This window comes from Panulirus ornatus, chromosome 40 (genome assembly GCF_036320965.1).
Source record: "Panulirus ornatus isolate Po-2019 chromosome 40, ASM3632096v1, whole genome shotgun sequence".
Taxonomy (NCBI): Eukaryota; Metazoa; Arthropoda; class Malacostraca; order Decapoda; family Palinuridae; genus Panulirus; species Panulirus ornatus.
Window position 1 is genome coordinate 12,579,672 of NC_092263.1, and position 11,576 is coordinate 12,591,247.

At 42.9% G+C, this 11,576-nt stretch overlaps 1 pseudogene; it reads left to right on the top strand.

Annotated features, from left to right (window-relative positions):
- Nucleotides 1-7,882: 7,882 nt before the first annotated feature.
- Nucleotides 7,883-9,245, top strand: LOC139761537 (uncharacterized; annotated as a pseudogene).
- Nucleotides 9,246-11,576: the final 2,331 nt, after the last annotated feature.

Below are 11,576 nucleotides of genomic sequence, written 5' to 3' on the forward strand. Positions count from 1 at the left end.
TTATCTTTCTTATTTCAGGAAACCTCAAGAAAACGGGGGACCAATCTCTTAATGGAATCCCGCAGTGTGATCTGTTATTGTTGTAGTTTGATGTTCTGATCCAAATGTGTCAATAAATTACGTTAATTAATAATTCATATGTTTAATTCCTCCCTTATTTGTTCATATACACAGTGTGTGTTTGTTTGTCCTTTTATTTACATACAACACTTATCTATGGACGTATGTATATATCTGAAGGGCTTTTGTATCGTTTTCAAAAGTGTTGTTATATTCATAAGAAATCACCAGTGCTTTCCTCTTTTCTATAGTTCTTATGTGCTGCTGAGCATCTCGACTCTCTATATTGGCGAATATGAGATCGATTTAGCGTGAGAGATCCAGAAAGGTGACCCCTTTGTCCCCTCTCTCTTTTGGTCAGCAGCCACAGTAATTGTGGACAGCTTGTATAGTGAGCCGAACATCTGGTTCTTGGATGAATGCAGTTTTAAAGGCACTGTAGAGACACTGTTTAGTAACCTTCTTTTGAAAGAGCTTCAGGAAATCGTGGTGTCTATCTCCAGTCTCCTCCAAATGGTGGATCATTATATCTATCCGAGAGACTATTGACATTGTATCTACAGTATTACCAAGACGTATAGATAATGTCCCAGAAGGCAGAACCTTACTCGTTGTGCTCTTATCTTTTCACCTTTTCGATGATGTTTTGGATTATAAGATGATGGACTTGAAATGAATGTATGACAATTAATGTCACCAATGCCCATTACGTTCTCTTTCTCTCTTCACCTTACCAATATATACAACTTCCTGAGGGGCGTCAGGGGTAAGTTAGGGACAGACTCAGTGAATAAGACGCAACTTCGTAGTCTATCCTTTCAGTGCCAATATTGGCATTTAGGTGAAGGAATCGAACGAGAAGGTGTGATGGGAGAGGAAGGTTTACAAATATGTGGTCAGATGAACCAATTGGGGAAAAGTTATGTAGCCACAGATCAAAGGATCAGAGGCACAAGACAGTCGTAATGACATTCTGAAATATGGTCACAATACTGAGGATTTCCAACAGATTATTTGAAGTAGGTAACCTGAGGACTTCGACCCACAACCATGTCTGTTACAAGACTACAACCACTTCCTGTGTTGTACATAGTGAGGTTCCTAAGTAAAGGCCATCAAGTTGAGGAGGTACCAGCCTCTCAGCTGAAATCATACAGGCCAATGATATAAACTATAAAAGGCAAATGATAATCATATAAAACCATAGGCCATAAAGTGTTATCATTTCTTCTATGACAATGTCCTCCTTGCAGTAAATGTATGATATTTCATCCTAAATTACATTCAAGTTCAAACTGATAATCTGAAAAGTGGTTTACTATTACCCACAATGTTTTGGTCAATGTTCACAACTTCCTTTCAGTATAGTGTCATGAGATTTCTATTGGGCTGGTCAAGAGCCATGATCATATATCGTCCATCTCACCACAAAATCCATTGGTGTCTAAACTACACAATGTAATGGCAACTCACTGCTTTGAAAGTGACTGTTTCATCTTCGGAGAAATGGCTCGTAGATTCTCCTTCCAAATGTAACTTTTCCTTAACACTTCGATGTGTGTATGAGAGCTCTCAAGCAAGCATGAGTAAGTACGATCATTATCTTTTAGATATAGAAGGGAAAATTTTACCATAATCTGGAAATCTACAGCTATACGACATGAAATGTAGATCAATACAAAATAAGAGAATCTCATACTCTCCCGGTGATAATGTCTTTAGCACAATCAAAGACGCTTTAAAGGAATCTGATCGCACAAAAATGCTAGGAAACAGTAAAGGATTATAACAAGAATAGGTGCCAGTGAACCAGAGTCATTACCTGTGAAATAATGTACTAACACCAGTGTACTTTCCTCTTATTGACTGTACATCCCTCTTATGGTGGTGGATATGGTGGTGGATATGGTGGTGGATATGGTGGTGGATATGGTGGTGGATATGGTGGTGGATATGGTGGTGGATATGGTGGTGGATATGGTGGTGGATATGGTGGTGGATATGGTGGTGGATATGGTGGTGGATATGGTGGTGGATATGGTGGTGGATATGGTGGTGGATATGGTGGTGGATATGGTGGTGGATATGGTGGTGGATATGGTGGTGGATATGGTGGTGGATATGGTGGTGGATATGGTGGTGGATATGGTGGTGGATATGGTGGTGGATATGGTGGTGGATATGGTGGTGGATATGGTGGTGGATATGGTGGTGGATATGGTGGTGGATATGGTGGTGGATATGGTGGTGGATATGGTGGTGGATATGGTGGTGGATATGGTGGTGGATATGGTGGTGGATATGGTGGTGGATATGGTGGTGGATATGGTGGTGGATATGGTGGTGGATATGGTGGTGGATATGGTGGTGGATATGGTGGTGGATATGGTGGTGGATATGGTGGTGGATATGGTGGTGGATATGGTGGTGGATATGGTGGTGGATATGGTGGTGGATATGGTGGTGGATATGGTGGTGGATATGGTGGTGGATATGGTGGTGGATATGGTGGTGGATATGGTGGTGGATATGGTGGTGGATATGGTGGTGGATATGGTGGTGGATATGGTGGTGGATATGGTGGTGGATATGGTGGTGGATATGGTGGTGGATATGGTGGTGGATATGGTGGTGGATATGGTGGTGGATATGGTGGTGGATATGGTGGTGGATATGGTGGTGGATATGGTGGTGGATATGGTGGTGGATATGGTGGTGGATATGGTGGTGGATATGGTGGTGGATATGGTGGTGGATATGGTGGTGGATATGGTGGTGGATATGGTGGTGGATATGGTGGTGGATATGGTGGTGGATATGGTGGTGGATATGGTGGTGGATATGGTGGTGGATATGGTGGTGGATATGGTGGTGGATATGGTGGTGGATATGGTGGTGGATATGGTGGTGGATATGGTGGTGGATATGGTGGTGGATATGGTGGTGGATATGGTGGTGGATATGGTGGTGGATATGGTGGTGGATATGGTGGTGGATATGGTGGTGGATATGGTGGTGGATATGGTGGTGGATATGGTGGTGGATATGGTGGTGGATATGGTGGTGGATATGGTGGTGGATATGGTGGTGGATATGGTGGTGGATATGGTGGTGGATATGGTGGTGGATATGGTGGTGGATATGGTGGTGGATATGGTGGTGGATATGGTGGTGGATATGGTGGTGGATATGGTGGTGGATATGGTGGTGGATATGGTGGTGGATATGGTGGTGGATATGGTGGTGGATATGGTGGTGGATATGGTGGTGGATATGGTGGTGGATATGGTGGTGGATATGGTGGTGGATATGGTGGTGGATATGGTGGTGGATATGGTGGTGGATATGGTGGTGGATATGGTGGTGGATATGGTGGTGGATATGGTGGTGGATATGGTGGTGGATATGGTGGTGGATATGGTGGTGGATATGGTGGTGGATATGGTGGTGGATATGGTGGTGGATATGGTGGTGGATATGGTGGTGGATATGGTGGTGGATATGGTGGTGGATATGGTGGTGGATATGGTGGTGGATATGGTGGTGGATATGGTGGTGGATATGGTGGTGGATATGGTGGTGGATATGGTGGTGGATATGGTGGTGGATATGGTGGTGGATATGGTGGTGGATATGGTGGTGGATATGGTGGTGGATATGGTGGTGGATATGGTGGTGGATATGGTGGTGGATATGGTGGTGGATATGGTGGTGGATATGGTGGTGGATATGGTGGTGGATATGGTGGTGGATATGGTGGTGGATATGGTGGTGGATATGGTGGTGGATATGGTGGTGGATATGGTGGTGGATATGGTGGTGGATATGGTGGTGGATATGGTGGTGGATATGGTGGTGGATATGGTGGTGGATATGGTGGTGGATATGGTGGTGGATATGGTGGTGGATATGGTGGTGGATATGGTGGTGGATATGGCGGCGGTGGACGTGGACATGGTGGTGGTGGATATGGTGGTGGATATGGTGGTGGATATGGTGGTGGATATGGTGGTGGATATGGTGGTGGATATGGTGGTGGATATGGTGGTGGATATGGTGGTGGATATGGTGGTGGATATGGTGGTGGATATGGTGGTGGATATGGTGGTGGATATGGTGGTGGATATGGTGGTGGATATGGCGGCGGTGGACGTGGACATGGTGGTGGTGGATATGGTGGTGGATATGGTGGTGGATATGGTGGTGGATATGGTGGTGGATATGGTGGTGGATATGGTGGTGGATATGGTGGTGGATATGGTGGTGGATATGGTGGTGGATATGGTGGTGGATATGGTGGTGGATATGGTGGTGGATATGGTGGTGGATATGGTGGTGGATATGGTGGTGGATATGGTGGTGGATATGGTGGTGGATATGGTGGTGGATATGGTGGTGGATATGGTGGTGGATATGGTGGTGGATATGGTGGTGGATATGGTGGTGGATATGGTGGTGGATATGGTGGTGGATATGGTGGTGGATATGGTGGTGGATATGGTGGTGGATATGGTGGTGGATATGGTGGTGGATATGGTGGTGGATATGGTGGTGGATATGGTGGTGGATATGGTGGTGGATATGGTGGTGGATATGGTGGTGGATATGGCGGCGGTGGACGTGGACATGGTGGTGGTGGATATGGTGGTGGATATGGTGGTGGATATGGTGGTGGATATGGTGGTGGATATGGTGGTGGATATGGTGGTGGATATGGCGGCGGTGGACGTGGACATGGTGGTGGTGGATATGGTGGCGGATATGGCAAATAGAAATGTAAGTTTAATTTTCATTGACTTCTATCATATAAGACAATATTTTGCTGAATTTACCGAACAGAAATGCAAAGCAAAATAGATTTGTGCCAACATTATCATGACATTATACCATTTTCGTCCAATCATAATGATAATATCAACCATCTAGCATCATAGTTCAATATAATGTATACAAAATGATGTTCTTCATCTTCTATAAGGATTAAACTTCCTAAACTTCAGCAATAGTTTAACATTAGTGAGGTACTAGACAATACATTATGATGTATAAACTAAATCTTATTATCTTTCTTATTTCAGGAAACCTCAAGAAAACGGGGGACCAATCTCTTAATGGAATCCCGCAGTGTAATCTGTTATTGTTGTAGTTTGATGTTCTGATCCAAATGTGTCAATAAATTACGTTGATTGATAATATATATGTTTAATTCCCCAAAATTTGTTCACCCACTAAGTGTGTGTGTGTGTGTTTGTCCTTTTATTTATCTACATCACTTCTTTATGAACATACGAACATGTATGAAGAACCTTTGTATCTTTTAGAAAAGTGTCGTTCGTTATCAAAGTTTATCAATGGTTTCCTTTCTTCTTTTCTATAGTTCTTATATGCTACTACACAAGTCCAACTCTCCATCCAAAGGAGTATGACATTACTTTAGCATCAGGGGGTCCAGAAATATGGCCTCTTTGTCCCTCTTTTCTTATGGTCTGCGTCCAAAATGATCATGGGTAACTTGCCTAGTAAGCCAACCAATTGGTTCTTGGATGATGTTACTTTGGGAGGCACTGTAGAGACCCTGTTTAGTAACCTTCTTTAGAAAGAGGTTGAGGGAAATCGTGGAGTCTCTCTCTCTCTCCAATCCCCTCCAAATGGCGGATCATCATATCCATCCCAGAGACTATTACCAAGACGTCCAGATAATGCCATTGATAAAACCTATCCTCGTTGTGCAATTAACTCTTTGCCTAATATTTTGGATCAAAAGCTGATGTACTTGAATGAAAGACAATTAATGTTACTGATGCCCGTGACGTCTCTCTCTCTCTCTCTCTCTCTCTCTCTCTCTCTCTCTCTCTCTCTCTCTCTCTCTCTCTATCTATCTATCTATCTATCTATCTCTCTATCTCTCTCTCTCCTCACGAAGAATCTAGCCTTATCATCATATACCAACTTCCTGAGGGGCTTCATCAGTGAGCCAATGATAGACTCAGCGAACATGACGCATCTTTGCAGTCTACCTTTCAGTGCCAATATTGGCATTCAGGCGAAGGAGTTGGACGTTGGTAGAGAAGGAGTTGGTAGAGAAACGTCTCTAAGCATGTGATTTCATGAGCCAATCGTGAGGGGGGAAAGTTATGTAGCTCCAGCTCAAAGGATCAGAAAAGCAAGACAGTGGTCGTGGCATCTGGCATATGGTCGTAATACTGATGATTTCCAACGGATCATTTAGACTAAGTTACAGAAGGACTTCGAAACACACAACCATGTTGTGTCCAGAGACTGCAACCACTCCCTGTGGTTTATTTGAGGGGCTTCTGAATAAAGGCCTTCAGCTGGAAGGCGTAGCGACATATGACATGGAATAATACGAGGCAATGATGAAAGTCATAAAAGGGCAAATGATAATCATATCAAACCATAAGCAAAAAGGGGTTATTATATCCAATATGACAAAATCCTTCGTACAGTAAAAAATGTTCACTATTTTCTCCTCCCAGAACTACACAGGAGCTCGAACTGATAATCTGGAAAGGGATTGACTATTACCCACAATGACTTGGTCAATGTTCACAAACTTCCTTTCAGTATAGTTCCAAGAGATTTCTACAGAGTTGGTCAAGATCCTATGATCACATATCATCCATCTCACCACAAAATCCATTGGTGTCAAAACGACACAATGTAATGGCAACTCACTGCTTTGAAAGTGACTGGTCCATCTTTGGAGAAATGTCTCGTAGATTCTGCTCCCAAACGCAACTTTTCCATAGTATGACTTGAATCTGTGTATGAATTTTCAAGCGTGCATGAGTGAGTACGATCTCTTTTTTATCTTAAATATGGAAAAGAAAATCCTTCCTCAATCTGTGAATCTACATACTTATATAATTAACGACAGACGTAGCTTGAATGAAATGGAGATCAATACAAAATAAAGAATTTCATACTCTCTCGGTCATAATGTCTTTGGCACAGTCAAAGACGCTTCAAAGGAATCTGATCGCACTAAAAATGGCAGAAAGTAGTATTGGTGCATACTATAGATAGGTGCCAGTGTACCAGAGTCAGTGTATAAGTGCCGGTGTCAGTGCCAGTATAACCAGTGTCAGTGTACGAGTGAAATGATGAACAAATACAGAAATGTACTTCCGAACTCTTATTCACAGGACACAGACCATAACAGTTCTGTGGTTCATGATTCTTGTGGATGTCCTTCGTCCCGAGAACGTAAGATAATCATATAATCATATTGGCGAACCTTCCTTTATTTCAAGAGATGAAACCATCTGTTTTTTTGAAGACCTTTGACATCAAAGGAGCTACCTAGCACTTGGGCACGGTACAATAACTTGACCGACAGTGTGTGTGTGTGTGTGTGTGTGTGCGTTTGACCAACACTTGGCCTTCACGTCGCAACATGGAAGGACAAGAAGGACACTGACCAATATCTGGGGAGGGGCTCATTACCACAACCCCTGATGGAGCAGGTGACCAAGACTTCTAAAACTCACCGTCGCAAAATGAACAACAGGACAGTGAATAACACTTGGGGGCCCCCCCACAGCTACAACGGGGGGGCAGTGGGCTACAGTTGACATCACCCACCACAACTTGGAGAGCTCTGTGTGTGTGTGTGTGTGTGTGTGTGTGTGTGTGTGTGTGTGTGTGTGTAGCGATCATCTGCGACATCCCGGCAGCTTGAGTGAGGTGCCATGTCATCCTCCACTGCTGCTGGTGCTTGGAGAAGAGAGAGAGGGAGGGTCATGGATGGCCTTGTTCCGTGTTTGAGTGCAGGTATATAGCCCGACAGAGGGGCCAGGTCTGGCACAGTCGCCACTGCCACTCACACACGAGAGCCTTGACTTGACTCCACCTTTCCCTCAAGTTACCCGACCCGACGACCATCACCATGGTGACCAAGACGGTAAGGTGGAGTGCCACAGCTGGCTGGTAACACTGCCTCTGGCTTATCATAATACACGGTTAGATGCCTACTAGAAATTTGAGAGATTGGGTCAAAATGCCATCTCCGATCAAAACACTAACATTTGTTCTTTCACAAACCTGACGTTGCACTTCTCTCCTTAAGTTTATGCATTGAAATCAAAGGGAAATATGTTGTTCGCTGGACTATATATATCATTTCCATCTCAATTTCCATCATCGTGGTCGGGTTCTGTTGAATTTCCTTCCGTTTTCGCAACGCCATCACGCCATTACCCAGCAAGTGTAGAAATCAAACCACTGTCAAGCAAGATTATATCACCCACGACCATCTTACAACAATTGAGGTAGCATTAGATTGAACGTTCTAGTGTGATCTATATTCCCAAGGAATATAGATCAAAACTATGACTATATCACAACTTCTATGTCTTCCAGGTCATGGTTCTGTGCCTCACAGCCACCTTCTGTGCTGTGGCCATAGCCGACCCCGAGCCCGGCTATAGAGGTGGTGGCCATGGTGGCGGTGGCTATGGTGGAGGTGGCTATGGTGGAGGAGGCGGACGTGGAGGTGGTGGTTATGGTGGAGGTGGCTACGGAGGCGGTGGCTATGGTGGAGGCGGACGTGGAGGCGGCGGCTACGGTGGAGGAGGTGGCTATGGAGGCGGACGTGGAGGTGGTGGTTATGGTGGAGGTGGCTACGGAGGCGGTGGCTATGGTGGTGGATATGGGTGGTGGTGGATATGGCGGTGGTGGATATGGCGGTGGTGGATATGGTGGCGGTGGACGTGGACATGGCGGTGGTGGATATGGTGGTGGATACGGAAAATGATCAAGTAAGTTTCATTGTCGTCGAATTCCATTGGACGAAATCTGTCCAATTTGCTGGATGGAAATACAACACAGAATTATATTGTTTATGAGTCTTGCTACGATCATATTTATTTCTGTTTTTTTTCCTACACCATTATCATTAAATCCGTAATGATAGCGTTATTAATCTTATATTCATACATTGACAAGACGTATACAGGTGTAATGTTTTCTACCTTTCAAACTATATGATGATGGCTTATTAACAGCATCCCACTCTATGTTTCATTAGTACTCAATAACTAATCCAATTCTTTATTTCAGAGAAGACAAAAGAAGAGGAGAAACCAGACTTTTAAAAGAAATCTCTGTTATCTGTTACTGTTTGATGTTGTGGTCCAACGTATCATTAAAATATAGTAATGTAATTATGGATTTGTTTAATACCCCCGATTTGCTCTTACAAGAAAAGTGTGGGATGTGTTGTGCTAAATGCTAGATGTTTTCATACATAAATGTGCGTTTATTTCAAGAACGTTTTCAACTATGTGAGGATTGGCATTATTACCATTTGAAAAAAGTCACCAATAATTTCCTTCCCATTCTTATATGCAACTGTACATTTAATGTGAAATGAAATAGTTTACGTTGCTAGTTCATGTTTTACGGTGAGTTCCCGGAAGTTTGGATTATTGTTGTGTATCTAGGATGAAGATGGGGTCAAAATGTCGTATGTGGAAAGCTTAATATGCAACATAGGAGTTGATTATGGTTGATATGCCGATTCCCGCTTGAGCAAGGTAGCGCCAAAGCAAACGAAGAACAGCTTCGTTTAAACCAAAGCTCAAAACATTGACAGCGAAGTTCAAAAAGATTATTTTGGTGGTTTCCCTTGACCACGTCATATCCCTTAGTTCAGTCCAATGACAGCAGATTATCCACCCATATGTATATATACCACATCTCTCCAATTCACTCTATCCCGTGCACGCCTCTCACACTCCTTAATGTTTCAGGCCATGATAAACCCCAAGTCTTTTTCACTCCATCTCCCTTTCTGTCATCCCTCCTACTTCTGCCTCATCTGACACGTGTCGTGTGGCTTTGAAATCCATTGTCATGTTAGCATTTAAAAAAAAAAAAGTGACATTGTCAATTTAGCATTTAAAAAAAATGACAGCAATTAATAGCAAACAATTGTTACAGAAGATGAAAACTCCATGTCAGGTACTCTAGTCACGTCTTGTGAGATTCCCTGGGTTTTTATACCGTTCTTCTTCATCAGCTGAGACGATCAATCAAGTCTTTAGCAAGAAATATTACTATGTTTCCGGTGGCAATGACAACTTAAAGAAAAGAATTCTTTTTTTTAAGTTAGGGAGGAAGAGAAAAAAAAGGGGGGGGGGGACGTATTTTCAGCACGTTATTTACAGTAGATGATCAGTTTTAAGAAAAAAAAAAAAGAAATACGAAAAAAGTCTTTCAAATGAGAGAGAGAGAGAGAGAGAGAGAGAGAGAGAGAGAGAGAGAGAGAGAGAGAGAGAGAGAGAGAGAACATAACGATACCCATATCCATTCTAATTCATTTCAGTAAACGCCATTGAACGACTTCATACCAAGTGGTAATTCCCCTTAATGACATGTCCCTCCTTACACGCCCTCATATTCTTCCCCTGAGTCGACCACAGCCATACCTTACGAACCCCCTGTGGCCACATCCATGACCACAACCACACAAAACCACAACCACGTCGGAGGTACGTTACGAATCGAACACAAAGCCACTAACCACTGGACGATGACATATGAGACTCAAATGAAAATATGTGGTCAGCATTGTTTGAAGAAATGAGCTTCATCAGCTTTTATATGAGTCATATATATATATATATATATATATATATATATATATATATATATATATATATATATATATATATATATATATCAAAATTGGGGATTGCTAACAATCGTACGTGAAATACAATTCAGACGTGACCTATATAAACACACAATAATCCCTACTCAGGACCAAAATCAAACAATACTCAATTGAATATCATGAACATAAACCACTTACATCAACAGTTCTACTTTAAATCTGATCAAATATCTTATATAAAAAAAAAAGAAACACGATAAACTCTGTCTATAAACTCTGTCCAGGCTTCATTGGAACTTATAGTGGGTGTGTACGTATGGGATAGAGGGGGAGGAGCTCCTTGTATTGACAGATCACTGTGGAGTGCGCTACGGGCCAGTACAGAGAGAGAGAGAGAGAGAGAGAGAGAGAGAGAGTCGTCTGCTGCTCACATCGGGTGGCAGCCAGTGTGGCTCTCTATTGCCTAGGGACAGTCGTCTGACGTCAAATCCACCAACTTCGTTCATGCTGATCGTCCAAAAGGGTTCGAGTCCTGAGTTTATCCCTTCGTACTGATCGCCCAAAGGGTTCGAGTGCCGAGTTTATCCCTTGAACTTGTCAATATCCAGAGCATTACAGCGGTTTCACTTAGTCAATAGGAGGATTGAAGAGTATAGCACGTCAGGATTAAGTCTCCTTGATCGTATTTCTTATTCTAAAAAGAGGGTCTGATGTACTTAGGGAATGTCCATTGGCTTTTACTCCCACTTGCTCTATGAGAAACTGCTTGTTTCCTTATTACGTGAGTGTGGAGGTAGGAAACAAAATTGGAGTCAATGTTTACGTGAAGAAAATAGAACGAAAGATATTTGTCCAAGGCCTATGTTGATATTCTACT